The sequence below is a fragment of the Phyllobates terribilis genome, unplaced genomic scaffold (assembly GCF_046119375.1).
Source record: "Phyllobates terribilis strain yellow unplaced genomic scaffold, ASM4611937v1 Scaffold_325__1_contigs__length_2139453, whole genome shotgun sequence".
Classification (NCBI taxonomy): domain Eukaryota; kingdom Metazoa; phylum Chordata; class Amphibia; order Anura; family Dendrobatidae; genus Phyllobates; species Phyllobates terribilis.
Genome location: NW_027363085.1, coordinates 460,934 through 474,602, shown reverse-complemented (window position 1 = coordinate 474,602; position 13,669 = coordinate 460,934). Strand labels below are relative to the sequence as shown.

At 44.7% G+C, this 13,669-nt stretch overlaps 11 non-coding genes across 11 annotated transcripts; all 11 read right to left on the bottom strand.

Annotated features, from left to right (window-relative positions):
• Positions 1 to 364: 364 nt before the first annotated feature.
• On the bottom strand, positions 365 to 555 carry LOC141221335 (U2 spliceosomal RNA). The gene has a single exon (XR_012289370.1). It is a non-coding gene; the product is annotated as a U2 spliceosomal RNA (small nuclear RNA).
• A 1,115-nt stretch (positions 556 to 1,670) lies between these two features.
• On the bottom strand, positions 1,671 to 1,861 carry LOC141221504 (U2 spliceosomal RNA). The gene has a single exon (XR_012289535.1). It is a non-coding gene; the product is annotated as a U2 spliceosomal RNA (small nuclear RNA).
• A 1,115-nt stretch (positions 1,862 to 2,976) lies between these two features.
• LOC141221514 (U2 spliceosomal RNA) lies at positions 2,977 to 3,167 on the bottom strand. Its single transcript, XR_012289544.1, has one exon. It is a non-coding gene; the product is annotated as a U2 spliceosomal RNA (small nuclear RNA).
• Positions 3,168 to 4,279: 1,112 nt separating this feature from the next.
• LOC141221334 (U2 spliceosomal RNA) lies at positions 4,280 to 4,470 on the bottom strand. Its single transcript, XR_012289369.1, has one exon. It is a non-coding gene; the product is annotated as a U2 spliceosomal RNA (small nuclear RNA).
• Positions 4,471 to 5,585: 1,115 nt separating this feature from the next.
• LOC141221333 (U2 spliceosomal RNA) lies at positions 5,586 to 5,776 on the bottom strand. The gene has a single exon (XR_012289368.1). It is a non-coding gene; the product is annotated as a U2 spliceosomal RNA (small nuclear RNA).
• Positions 5,777 to 6,897: 1,121 nt separating this feature from the next.
• On the bottom strand, positions 6,898 to 7,088 carry LOC141221332 (U2 spliceosomal RNA). Its single transcript, XR_012289367.1, has one exon. It is a non-coding gene; the product is annotated as a U2 spliceosomal RNA (small nuclear RNA).
• Positions 7,089 to 8,203: 1,115 nt separating this feature from the next.
• LOC141221331 (U2 spliceosomal RNA) lies at positions 8,204 to 8,394 on the bottom strand. The gene has a single exon (XR_012289366.1). It is a non-coding gene; the product is annotated as a U2 spliceosomal RNA (small nuclear RNA).
• A 1,115-nt stretch (positions 8,395 to 9,509) lies between these two features.
• Positions 9,510 to 9,700, bottom strand: LOC141221330 (U2 spliceosomal RNA). The gene has a single exon (XR_012289365.1). It is a non-coding gene; the product is annotated as a U2 spliceosomal RNA (small nuclear RNA).
• Positions 9,701 to 10,815: 1,115 nt separating this feature from the next.
• LOC141221482 (U2 spliceosomal RNA) lies at positions 10,816 to 11,006 on the bottom strand. Its single transcript, XR_012289513.1, has one exon. It is a non-coding gene; the product is annotated as a U2 spliceosomal RNA (small nuclear RNA).
• Positions 11,007 to 12,121: 1,115 nt separating this feature from the next.
• Positions 12,122 to 12,312, bottom strand: LOC141221329 (U2 spliceosomal RNA). Its single transcript, XR_012289364.1, has one exon. It is a non-coding gene; the product is annotated as a U2 spliceosomal RNA (small nuclear RNA).
• A 1,115-nt stretch (positions 12,313 to 13,427) lies between these two features.
• Positions 13,428 to 13,618, bottom strand: LOC141221328 (U2 spliceosomal RNA). Its single transcript, XR_012289363.1, has one exon. It is a non-coding gene; the product is annotated as a U2 spliceosomal RNA (small nuclear RNA).
• Positions 13,619 to 13,669: the final 51 nt, after the last annotated feature.

The following is a 13,669-nucleotide window of genomic DNA, read 5'->3' as shown; positions in this document are numbered from 1 at the left end:
TAGATGGTGTGTGTGCAACAATATACTGAAAGGTCAATTATATTGTGCAGCTTATCTCACCACCTGTAGTTATTTAGGTGAAAGCTCCAAAATGCTTGCCTAATATGTCTGTTTATCCAAAAGGAAGTAAAAAGGGAGAGCTAGAAAGATAGCATTGCATCACATTACATGGCAATGCAATGCACAGTTGCTGAAGTTGAACCAAAATGAGCTTGTAATCTGGCTTCTGCAACTTTGAACATGAAAAATCCAATGAGGAGAAGAAAAGCAAAGCCAAAGAGTCCATCCCAAAATCCGACAAACAAGCAAAATGAACAAAAAACATTGAATTCAATTCTTTCTGATTTTAGAAACTGCATTAAAGAAGGGGTGCACCGGTCCTGGAGATACTGCAATACCAGGTCAATGCGTGGAGTGGACAGAGCAAGCTCTTTTTCCATCTCCCTGTTCTAAAAATCCATTTAATATATGGTCCCCAGATAGGGGACGTATCAGATATTAAACTGATAAGAACAGATACTACACTTGATCTTAGCCAAAAGGCCGAGAAGCGATAACCAGAATTGGTTTCAAACTACGGAGCCACCCAAGGATCCTGAAAAGTCCATTTGTGGAGATGAGCTCCTGGACTCCCGTTAAGAAGACATGTTGTCAACCTCTAGATCCCTTACATGCCTGCACTTTTCGGCTTGCTGCTGCTGCAATCCACGCGTTTTAGATCTGCATAACTCCACCTCTTTAAACACAGCACCTTCACCCCCTGCTGTTCCCACCCGCCTCAACACCGTTGGAAGGGAGGAGAACCAATTAAGGCGGGGGGTGGGGTGGAACGAGCAGCTGTCTACCCTTAGCAGGAGGGCTCCTGATTACATACCTCTCCTGCTGCTGCTGCTGCTGGCTGTCCAGCAGCAGACTGAAGGTGGCTGCTGCTGTGCACAGGTATATAAAGGCTCAGAGCCTATTATGACACGCGCAGCCAGCGTTCCATTGCCACATTCCATCTACTGCAGGCAGGATACCTGGCTGGCTGAATGTCGCTGAGAAGCTCACAGAGACCGCCATAAGCAACAGTTTAACAGAATGCCACAGACTAATCAACCAAACTTTTTGGGTTGGGTTCTCTTTTATAGTCTGCAGGCATTAAATGAAAGAAGTCAGTGTTCCAGCAGAAGGAGACAACGTTTCAGAAAAGGCATTGTAGCAAACCAAAAAAGAAATTTTAAGCGCAGCAGAGTAACCAGCGCACATACCTGTTAGCTCAGGTGAGTTTAAAAGGCTGCTGTTGATAACAAGGGCATTTGCTAAATAGATGGTGTGTGTGCAACAATATACTGAAAGGTCAATTATATTGTGCAACTTATCTCACCACCTGTAGTTATTTAGGTGAAAGCTCCAAAATGCTTGCCTAATATGTCTGTTTATCCAAAAGGAAGTAAAAAGGGAGAGCTAGAAAGATAGCATTGCATCACATTACATGGCAATGCAATGCACAGTTGCTGAAGTTGAACCAAAATGAGCTTGTAATCTGGCTTCTGCAACTTTGAACATGAAAAATCCAATGAGGAGAAGAAAAGCAAAGCCAAAGAGTCCATCCCAAAATACGACAAACAAGCAAAATGAACAAAAAACATTGAATTCAATTCTTTCTGATTTTAGAAACTGCATTAAAGAAGGGGTGCACCGGTCCTGGAGATACTGCAATACCAGGTCAATGCGTGGAGTGGACAGAGCAAGCTCTTTTTCCATCTCCCTGTTCTAAAAATCCATTTAATATATGGTCCCCAGATAGGGGACGTATCAGATATTAAACTGATAAGAACAGATACTACACTTGATCTTAACCAAAAGGCCGAGAAGCGATAACCAGAATTGGTTTCAAACTACGGAGCCACCCAAGGATCCTGAAAAGTCCATTTGTGGAGATGAGCTCCTGGACTCCCGTTAAGAAGACATGTTGTCAACCTCTAGATCCCTTACATGCCTTCACTTTTCGGCTTGCTGCTGCTGCAATCCACGCGTTTTAGATCTGCATAACTCCACCTCTTTAAACACAGCACCTTCACCCCCTGCTGTTCCCACCCGCCTCAACACCGTTGGAAGGGAGGAGAACCAATTAAGGCGGGGGGTGGGGTGGAACGAGCAGCTGTCTACCCTTAGCAGGAGGGCTCCTGATTACATACCTCTCCTGCTGCTGCTGCTGCTGGCTGTCCAGCAGCAGACTGAAGGTGGCTGCTGCTGTGCACAGGTATATAAAGGCTCAGAGCCTATTATGACACGCGCAGCCAGCGTTCCATTGCCACATTCCATCTACTGCAGGCAGGATACCTGGCTGGCTGAATGTCGCTGAGAAGCTCACAGAGACCGCCATAAGCAACAGTTTAACAGAATGCCACAGACTAATCAACCAAACTTTTTGGGTTGGGTTCTCTTTTATAGTCTGCAGGCATTAAATGAAAGAAGTCAGTGTTCCAGCAGAAGGAGACAACGTTTCAGAAAAGGCATTGTAGCAAACCAAAAAAGAAATTTTAAGCGCAGCAGAGTAACCAGCGCACATACCTGTTAGCTCAGGTGAGTTTAAAAGGCTGCTGTTGATAACAAGGGCATTTGCTAAATAGATGGTGTGTGTGCAACAATATACTGAAAGGTCAATTATATTGTGCAGCTTATCTCACCACCTGTAGTTATTTAGGTGAAAGCTCCAAAATGCTTGCCTAATATGTCTGTTTATCCAAAAGGAAGTAAAAAGGGAGAGCCAGAAAGATAGCATTGCATCACATTACATGGCAATGCAATGCACAGTTGCTGAAGTTGAACCAAAATGAGCTTGTAATCTGGCTTCTGCAACTTTGAACATGAAAAATCCAATGAGGAGAAGAAAAGCAAAGCCAAAGAGTCCATCCCCAAATCCGACAAACAAGCAAAATGAACAAAAAACATTGAATTCAATTCTTTCTGATTTTAGAAACTGCATTAAAGAAGGGGTGCACCGGTCCTGGAGATACTGCAATACTAGGTCAATGCGTGGAGTGGACAGAGCAAGCTCTTTTTCCATCTCCCTGTTCTAAAAATCCATTTAATATATGGTCCCCAGATAGGGGACGTATCAGATATTAAACTGATAAGAACAGATACTACACTTGATCTTAGCCAAAAGGCCGAGAAGCGATAACCAGAATTGGTTTCAAACTACGGAGCCACCCAAGGATCCTGAAAAGTCCATTTGTGGAGATGAGCTCCTGGACTCCCGTTAAGAAGACATGTTGTCAACCTCTAGATCCCTTACATGCCTGCACTTTTCGGCTTGCTGCTGCTGCAATCCACGCGTTTTAGATCTGCATAACTCCACCTCTTTAAACACAGCACCTTCACCCCCTGCTGTTCCCACCCGCCTCAACACCGTTGGAAGGGAGGAGAACCAATTAAGGCGGGGGGTGGGGTGGAACGAGCAGCTGTCTACCCTTAGCAGGAGGGCTCCTGATTACATACCTCTCCTGCTGCTGCTGCTGGCTGTCCAGCAGCAGACTGAAGGTGGCTGCTGCTGTGCACAGGTATATAAAGGCTCAGAGCCTATTATGACACGCGCAGCCAGCGTTCCATTGCCACATTCCATCTACTGCAGGCAGGATACCTGGCTGGCTGAATGTCGCTGAGAAGCTCACAGAGACCGCCATAAGCAACAGTTTAACAGAATGCCACAGACTAATCAACCAAACTTTTTGGGTTGGGTTCTCTTTTATAGTCTGCAGGCATTAAATGAAAGAAGTCAGTGTTCCAGCAGAAGGAGACAACGTTTCAGAAAAGGCATTGTAGCAAACCAAAAAAGAAATTTTAAGCGCAGCAGAGTAACCAGCGCACATACCTGTTAGCTCAGGTGAGTTTAAAAGGCTGCTGTTGATAACAAGGGCATTTGCTAAATAGATGGTGTGTGTGCAACAATATACTGAAAGGTCAATTATATTGTGCAGCTTATCTCACCACCTGTAGTTATTTAGGTGAAAGCTCCAAAATGCTTGCCTAATATGTCTGTTTATCCAAAAGGAAGTAAAAAGGGAGAGCTAGAAAGATAGCATTGCATCAGATTACATGGCAATGCAATGCACAGTTGCTGAAGTTGAACCAAAATGAGCTTGTAATCTGGCTTCTGCAACTTTGAACATGAAAAATCCAATGAGGAGAAGAAAAGCAAAGCCAAAGAGTCCATCCCCAAATCCGACAAACAAGCAAAATGAACAAAAAACATTGAATTCAATTCTTTCTGATTTTAGAAACTGCATTAAAGAAGGGGTGCACCGGTCCTGGAGATACTGCAATACCAGGTCAATGCGTGGAGTGGACAGAGCAAGCTCTTTTTCCATCTCCCTGTTCTAAAAATCCATTTAATATATGGTCCCCAGATAGGGGACGTATCAGATATTAAACTGATAAGAACAGATACTACACTTGATCTTAGCCAAAAGGCCGAGAAGCGATAACCAGAATTGGTTTCAAACTACGGAGCCACCCAAGGATCCTGAAAAGTCCATTTGTGGAGATGAGCTCCTGGACTCCCGTTAAGAAGACATGTTGTCAACCTCTAGATCCCTTACATGCCTGCACTTTTCGGCTTGCTGCTGCTGCAATCCACGCGTTTTAGATCTGCATAACTCCACCTCTTTAAACACAGCACCTTCACCCCCTGCTGTTCCCACCCGCCTCAACACCGTTGGAAGGGAGGAGAACCAATTAAGGCGGGGGGTGGGGTGGAACGAGCAGCTGTCTACCCTTAGCAGGAGGGCTCCTGATTACATACCTCTCCTGCTGCTGCTGCTGCTGGCTGTCCAGCAGCAGACTGAAGGTGGCTGCTGCTGTGCACAGGTATATAAAGGCTCAGAGCCTATTATGACACGCGCAGCCAGCGTTCCATTGCCACATTCCATCTACTGCAGGCAGGATACCTGGCTGGCTGAATGTCGCTGAGAAGCTCACAGAGACCGCCATAAGCAACAGTTTAACAGAATGCCACAGACTAATCAACCAAACTTTTTGGGTTGGGTTCTCTTTTATAGTCTGCAGGCATTAAATGAAAGAAGTCAGTGTTCCAGCAGAAGGAGACAACGTTTCAGAAAAGGCATTGTAGCAAACCAAAAAAGAAATTTTAAGCGCAGCAGAGTAACCAGCGCACATACCTGTTAGCTCAGGTGAGTTTAAAAGGCTGCTGTTGATAACAAGGGCATTTGCTAAATAGATGGTGTGTGTGCAACAATATACTGAAAGGTCAATTATATTGTGCAGCTTATCTCACCACCTGTAGTTATTTAGGTGAAAGCTCCAAAATGCTTGCCTAATATGTCTGTTTATCCAAAAGGAAGTAAAAAGGGAGAGCTAGAAAGATAGCATTGCATCACATTACATGGCAATGCAATGCACAGTTGCTGAAGTTGAACCAAAATGAGCTTGTAATCTGGCTTCTGCAACTTTGAACATGAAAAATCCAATGAGGAGAAGAAAAGCAAAGCCAAAGAGTCGATCTCCAAATCCGACAAACAAGCAAAATGAACAAAAAACATTGAATTCAATTCTTTCTGATTTTAGAAACTGCATTAAAGAAGGGGTGCACCGGTCCTGGAGATACTGCAATACCAGGTCAATGCGTGGAGTGGACAGAGCAAGCTCTTTTTCCATCTCCCTGTTCTAAAAATCCATTTAATATATGGTCCCCAGATAGGGGACGTATCAGATATTAAACTGATAAGAACAGATACTACACTTGATCTTAGCCAAAAGGCCGAGAAGCGATAACCAGAATTGGTTTCAAACTACGGAGCCACCCAAGGATCCTGAAAAGTCCATTTGTGGAGATGAGCTCCTGGACTCCCGTTAAGAAGACATGTTGTCAACCTCTAGATCCCTTACATGCCTGCACTTTTCGGCTTGCTGCTGCTGCAATCCACGCGTTTTAGATCTGCATAACTCCACCTCTTTAAACACAGCACCTTCACCCCCTGCTGTTCCCACCCGCCTCAACACCCTTGGAAGGGAGGAGAACCAATTAAGGCGGGGGGTGGGGTGGAACGAGCAGCTGTCTACCCTTAGCAGGAGGGCTCCTGATTACATACCTCTCCTGCTGCTGCTGCTGCTGCTGCTGGCTGTCCAGCAGCAGACTGAAGGTGGCTGCTGCTGTGCACAGGTATATAAAGGCTCAGAGCCTATTATGACACGCGCAGCCAGCGTTCCATTGCCACATTCCATCTACTGCAGGCAGGATACCTGGCTGGCTGAATGTCGCTGAGAAGCTCACAGAGACCGCCATAAGCAACAGTTTAACAGAATGCCACAGACTAATCAACCAAACTTTTTGGGTTGGGTTCTCTTTTATAGTCTGCAGGCATTAAATGAAAGAAGTCAGTGTTCCAGCAGAAGGAGACAACGTTTCAGAATAGGCATTGTAGCAAACCAAAAAAGAAATTTTAAGCGCAGCAGAGTAACCAGCGCACATACCTGTTAGCTCAGGTGAGTTTAAAAGGCTGCTGTTGATAACAAGGGCATTTGCTAAATAGATGGTGTGTGTGCAACAATATACTGAAAGGTCAATTATATTGTGCAGCTTATCTCACCACCTGTAGTTATTTAGGTGAAAGCTCCAAAATGCTTGCCTAATATGTCTGTTTATCCAAAAGGAAGTAAAAAGGGAGAGCTAGAAAGATAGCATTGCATCACATTACATGGCAATGCAATGCACAGTTGCTGAAGTTGAACCAAAATGAGCTTGTAATCTGGCTTCTGCAACTTTGAACATGAAAAATCCAATGAGGAGAAGAAAAGCAAAGCCAAAGAGTCCATCCCCAAATCCGACAAACAAGCAAAATGAACAAAAAACATTGAATTCAATTCTTTCTGATTTTAGAAACTGCATTAAAGAAGGGGTGCACCGGTCCTGGAGATACTGCAATACCAGGTCAATGCGTGGAGTGGACAGAGCAAGCTCTTTTTCCATCTCCCTGTTCTAAAAATCCATTTAATATATGGTCCCCAGATAGGGGACGTATCAGATATTAAACTGATAAGAACAGATACTACACTTGATCTTAGCCAAAAGGCCGAGAAGCGATAACCAGAATTGGTTTCAAACTACGGAGCCACCCAAGGATCCTGAAAAGTCCATTTGTGGAGATGAGCTCCTGGACTCCCGTTAAGAAGACATGTTGTCAACCTCTAGATCCCTTACATGCCTGCACTTTTCGGCTTGCTGCTGCTGCAATCCACGCGTTTTAGATCTGCATAACTCCACCTCTTTAAACACAGCACCTTCACCCCCTGCTGTTCCCACCCGCCTCAACACCGTTGGAAGGGAGGAGAACCAATTAAGGCGGGGGGTGGGGTGGAACGAGCAGCTGTCTACCCTTAGCAGGAGGGCTCCTGATTACATACCTCTCCTGCTGCTGCTGCTGCTGGCTGTCCAGCAGCAGACTGAAGGTGGCTGCTGCTGTGCACAGGTATATAAAGGCTCAGAGCCTATTATGACACGCGCAGCCAGCGTTCCATTGCCACATTCCATCTACTGCAGGCAGGATACCTGGCTGGCTGAATGTCGCTGAGAAGCTCACAGAGACCGCCATAAGCAACAGTTTAACAGAATGCCACAGACTAATCAACCAAACTTTTTGGGTTGGGTTCTCTTTTATAGTCTGCAGGCATTAAATGAAAGAAGTCAGTGTTCCAGCAGAAGGAGACAACGTTTCAGAAAAGGCATTGTAGCAAACCAAAAAAGAAATTTTAAGCGCAGCAGAGTAACCAGCGCACATACCTGTTAGCTCAGGTGAGTTTAAAAGGCTGCTGTTGATAACAAGGGCATTTGCTAAATAGATGGTGTGTGTGCAACAATATACTGAAAGGTCAATTATATTGTGCAGCTTATCTCACCACCTGTAGTTATTTAGGTGAAAGCTCCAAAATGCTTGCCTAATATGTCTGTTTATCCAAAAGGAAGTAAAAAGGGAGAGCTAGAAAGATAGCATTGCATCACATTACATGGCAATGCAATGCACAGTTGCTGAAGTTGAACCAAAATGAGCTTGTAATCTGGCTTCTGCAACTTTGAACATGAAAAATCCAATGAGGAGAAGAAAAGCAAAGCCAAAGAGTCCATCCCCAAATCCGACAAACAAGCAAAATGAACAAAAAACATTGAATTCAATTCTTTCTGATTTTAGAAACTGCATTAAAGAAGGGGTGCACCGGTCCTGGAGATACTGCAATACCAGGTCAATGCGTGGAGTGGACAGAGCAAGCTCTTTTTCCATCTCCCTGTTCTAAAAATCCATTTAATATATGGTCCCCAGATAGGGGACGTATCAGATATTAAACTGATAAGAACAGATACTACACTTGATCTTAGCCAAAAGGCCGAGAAGCGATAACCAGAATTGGTTTCAAACTACGGAGCCACCCAAGGATCCTGAAAAGTCCATTTGTGGAGATGAGCTCCTGGACTCCCGTTAAGAAGACATGTTGTCAACCTCTAGATCCCTTACATGCCTGCACTTTTCGGCTTGCTGCTGCTGCAATCCACGCGTTTTAGATCTGCATAACTCCACCTCTTTAAACACAGCACCTTCACCCCCTGCTGTTCCCACCCGCCTCAACACCCTTGGAAGGGAGGAGAACCAATTAAGGCGGGGGGTGGGGTGGAACGAGCAGCTGTCTACCCTTAGCAGGAGGGCTCCTGATTACATACCTCTCCTGCTGCTGCTGCTGCTGGCTGTCCAGCAGCAGACTGAAGGTGGCTGCTGCTGTGCACAGGTATATAAAGGCTCAGAGCCTATTATGACACGCGCAGCCAGCGTTCCATTGCCACATTCCATCTACTGCAGGCAGGATACCTGGCTGGCTGAATGTCGCTGAGAAGCTCACAGAGACCGCCATAAGCAACAGTTTAACAGAATGCCACAGACTAATCAACCAAACTTTTTGGGTTGGGTTCTCTTTTATAGTCTGCAGGCATTAAATGAAAGAAGTCAGTGTTCCAGCAGAAGGAGACAACGTTTCAGAAAAGGCATTGTAGCAAACCAAAAAAGAAATTTTAAGCGCAGCAGAGTAACCAGCGCACATACCTGTTAGCTCAGGTGAGTTTAAAAGGCTGCTGTTGATAACAAGGGCATTTGCTAAATAGATGGTGTGTGTGCAACAATATACTGAAAGGTCAATTATATTGTGCAGCTTATCTCACCACCTGTAGTTATTTAGGTGAAAGCTCCAAAATGCTTGCCTAATATGTCTGTTTATCCAAAAGGAAGTAAAAAGGGAGAGCTAGAAAGATAGCATTGCATCACATTACATGGCAATGCAATGCACAGTTGCTGAAGTTGAACCAAAATGAGCTTGTAATCTGGCTTCTGCAACTTTGAACATGAAAAATCCAATGAGGAGAAGAAAAGCAAAGCCAAAGAGTCCATCCCCAAATCCGACAAACAAGCAAAATGAACAAAAAACATTGAATTCAATTCTTTCTGATTTTAGAAACTGCATTAAAGAAGGGGTGCACCGGTCCTGGAGATACTGCAATACCAGGTCAATGCGTGGAGTGGACAGAGCAAGCTCTTTTTCCATCTCCCTGTTCTAAAAATCCATTTAATATATGGTCCCCAGATAGGGGACGTATCAGATATTAAACTGATAAGAACAGATACTACACTTGATCTTAGCCAAAAGGCCGAGAAGCGATAACCAGAATTGGTTTCAAACTACGGAGCCACCCAAGGATCCTGAAAAGTCCATTTGTGGAGATGAGCTCCTGGACTCCCGTTAAGAAGACATGTTGTCAACCTCTAGATCCCTTACATGCCTGCACTTTTCGGCTTGCTGCTGCTGCAATCCACGCGTTTTAGATCTGCATAACTCCACCTCTTTAAACACAGCACCTTCACCCCCTGCTGTTCCCACCCGCCTCAACACCCTTGGAAGGGAGGAGAACCAATTAAGGCGGGGGGTGGGGTGGAACGAGCAGCTGTCTACCCTTAGCAGGAGGGCTCCTGATTACATACCTCTCCTGCTGCTGCTGCTGCTGGCTGTCCAGCAGCAGACTGAAGGTGGCTGCTGCTGTGCACAGGTATATAAAGGCTCAGAGCCTATTATGACACGCGCAGCCAGCGTTCCATTGCCACATTCCATCTACTGCAGGCAGGATACCTGGCTGGCTGAATGTCGCTGAGAAGCTCACAGAGACCGCCATAAGCAACAGTTTAACAGAATGCCACAGACTAATCAACCAAACTTTTTGGGTTGGGTTCTCTTTTATAGTCTGCAGGCATTAAATGAAAGAAGTCAGTGTTCCAGCAGAAGGAGACAACGTTTCAGAAAAGGCATTGTAGCAAACCAAAAAAGAAATTTTAAGCGCAGCAGAGTAACCAGCGCACATACCTGTTAGCTCAGGTGAGTTTAAAAGGCTGCTGTTGATAACAAGGGCATTTGCTAAATAGATGGTGTGTGTGCAACAATATACTGAAAGGTCAATTATATTGTGCAGCTTATCTCACCACCTGTAGTTATTTAGGTGAAAGCTCCAAAATGCTTGCCTAATATGTCTGTTTATCCAAAAGGAAGTAAAAAGGGAGAGCTAGAAAGATAGCATTGCATCACATTACATGGCAATGCAATGCACAGTTGCTGAAGTTGAACCAAAATGAGCTTGTAATCTGGCTTCTGCAACTTTGAACATGAAAAATCCAATGAGGAGAAGAAAAGCAAAGCCAAAGAGTCCATCCCCAAATCCGACAAACAAGCAAAATGAACAAAAAACATTGAATTCAATTCTTTCTGATTTTAGAAACTGCATTAAAGAAGGGGTGCACCGGTCCTGGAGATACTGCAATACCAGGTCAATGCGTGGAGTGGACAGAGCAAGCTCTTTTTCCATCTCCCTGTTCTAAAAATCCATTTACTATATGGTCCCCAGATAGGGGACGTATCAGATATTAAACTGATAAGAACAGATACTACACTTGATCTTAGCCAAAAGGCCGAGAAGCGATAACCAGAATTGGTTTCAAACTACGGAGCCACCCAAGGATCCTGAAAAGTCCATTTGTGGAGATGAGCTCCTGGACTCCCGTTAAGAAGACATGTTGTCAACCTCTAGATCCCTTACATGCCTGCACTTTTCGGCTTGCTGCTGCTGCAATCCACGCGTTTTAGATCTGCATAACTCCACCTCTTTAAACACAGCACCTTCACCCCCTGCTGTTCCCACCCGCCTCAACACCGTTGGAAGGGAGGAGAACCAATTAAGGCGGGGGGTGGGGTGGAATGAGCAGCTGTCTACCCTTAGCAGGAGGGCTCCTGATTACATACCTCTCCTGCTGCTGCTGCTGCTGGCTGTCCAGCAGCAGACTGAAGGTGGCTGCTGCTGTGCACAGGTATATAAAGGCTCAGAGCCTATTATGACACGCGCAGCCAGCGTTCCATTGCCACATTCCATCTACTGCAGGCAGGATACCTGGCTGGCTTAATGTCGCTGAGAAGCTCACAGAGACCGCCATAAGCAACAGTTTAACAGAATGCCACAGACTAATCAACCAAACTTTTTGGGTTGGGTTCTCTTTTATAGTCTGCAGGCATTAAATGAAAGAAGTCAGTGTTCCAGCAGAAGGAGACAACGTTTCAGAAAAGGCATTGTAGCAAACCAAAAAAGAAATTTTAAGCGCAGCAGAGTAACCAGCGCACATACCTGTTAGCTCAGGTGAGTTTAAAAGGCTGCTGTTGATAACAAGGGCATTTGCTAAATAGATGGTGTGTGTGCAACAATATACTGAAAGGTCAATTATATTGTGCAGCTTATCTCACCACCTGTAGTTATTTAGGTGAAAGCTCCAAAATGCTTGCCTAATATGTCTGTTTATCCAAAAGGAAGTAAAAAGGGAGAGCTAGAAAGATAGCATTGCATCACATTACATGGCAATGCAATGCACAGTTGCTGAAGTTGAACCAAAATGAGCTTGTAATCTGGCTTCTGCAACTTTGAACATGAAAAATCCAATGAGGAGAAGAAAAGCAAAGCCAAAGAGTCCATCCCCAAATCCGACAAACAAGCAAAATGAACAAAAAACATTGAATTCAATTCTTTCTGATTTTAGAAACTGCATTAAAGAAGGGGTGCACCGGTCCTGGAGATACTGCAATACCAGGTCAATGCGTGGAGTGGACAGAGCAAGCTCTTTTTCCATCTCCCTGTTCTAAAAATCCATTTAATATATGGTCCCCAGATAGGGGACGTATCAGATATTAAACTGATAAGAACAGATACTACACTTGATCTTAGCCAAAAGGCCGAGAAGCGATAACCAGAATTGGTTTCAAACTACGGAGCCACCCAAGGATCCTGAAAAGTCCATTTGTGGAGATGAGCTCCTGGACTCCCGTTAAGAAGACATGTTGTCAACCTCTAGATCCCTTACATGCCTGCACTTTTCGGCTTGCTGCTGCTGCAATCCACGCGTTTTAGATCTGCATAACTCCACCTCTTTAAACACAGCACCTTCACCCCCTGCTGTTCCCACCCGCCTCAACACCGTTGGAAGGGAGGAGAACCAATTAAGGCGGGGGGTGGGGTGGAACGAGCAGCTGTCTACCCTTAGCAGGAGGGCTCCTGATTACATACCTCTCCTGCTGCTGCTGCTGCTGGCTGTCCAGCAGCAGACTGAAGGTGGCTGCTGCTGTGCACAGGTATATAAAGGCTCAGAGCCTATTATGACACGCGCAGCCAGCGTTCCATTGCCACATTCCATCTACTGCAGGCAGGATACCTGGCTGGCTGAATGTCGCTGAGAAGCTCACAGAGACCGCCATAAGCAACAGTTTAACAGAATGCCACAGACTAATCAACCAAACTTTTTGGGTTGGGTTCTCTTTTATAGTCTGCAGGCATTAAATGAAAGAAGTCAGTGTTCCAGCAGAAGGAGACAACGTTTCAGAAAAGGCATTGTAGCAAACCAAAAAAGAAATTTTAAGCGCAGCAGAGTAACCAGCGCACATACCTGTTAGCTCAGGTGAGTTTAAAAGGCTGCTGTTGATAACAAGGGCATTTGCTAAATAGATGGTGTGTGTGCAACAATATACTGAAAGGTCAATTATATTGTGCAGCTTATCTCACCACCTGTAGTTATTTAGGTGAAAGCTCCAAAATGCTTGCCTAATATGTCTGTTTATCCAAAAGGAAGTAAAAAGGGAGAGCTAGAAAGATAGCATTGCATCACATTACATGGCAATGCAATGCACAGTTGCTGAAGTTGAACCAAAATGAGCTTGTAATCTGGCTTCTGCAACTTTGAACATGAAAAATCCAATGAGGAGAAGAAAAGCAAAGCCAAAGAGTCCATCCCCAAATCCGACAAACAAGCAAAATGAACAAAAAACATTGAATTCAATTCTTTCTGATTTTAGAAACTGCATTAAAGAAGGGGTGCACCGGTCCTGGAGATACTGCAATACCAGGTCAATGCGTGGAGTGGACAGAGCAAGCTCTTTTTCCATCTCCCTGTTCTAAAAATCCATTTAATATATGGTCCCCAGATAGGGGACGTATCAGATATTAAACTGATAAGAACAGATACTACACTTGATCTTAGCCAAAAGGCCGAGAAGCGATAACCAGAATTGGTTTCAAACTACGGAGCCACCCAAGGATCCTGAAAAGTCC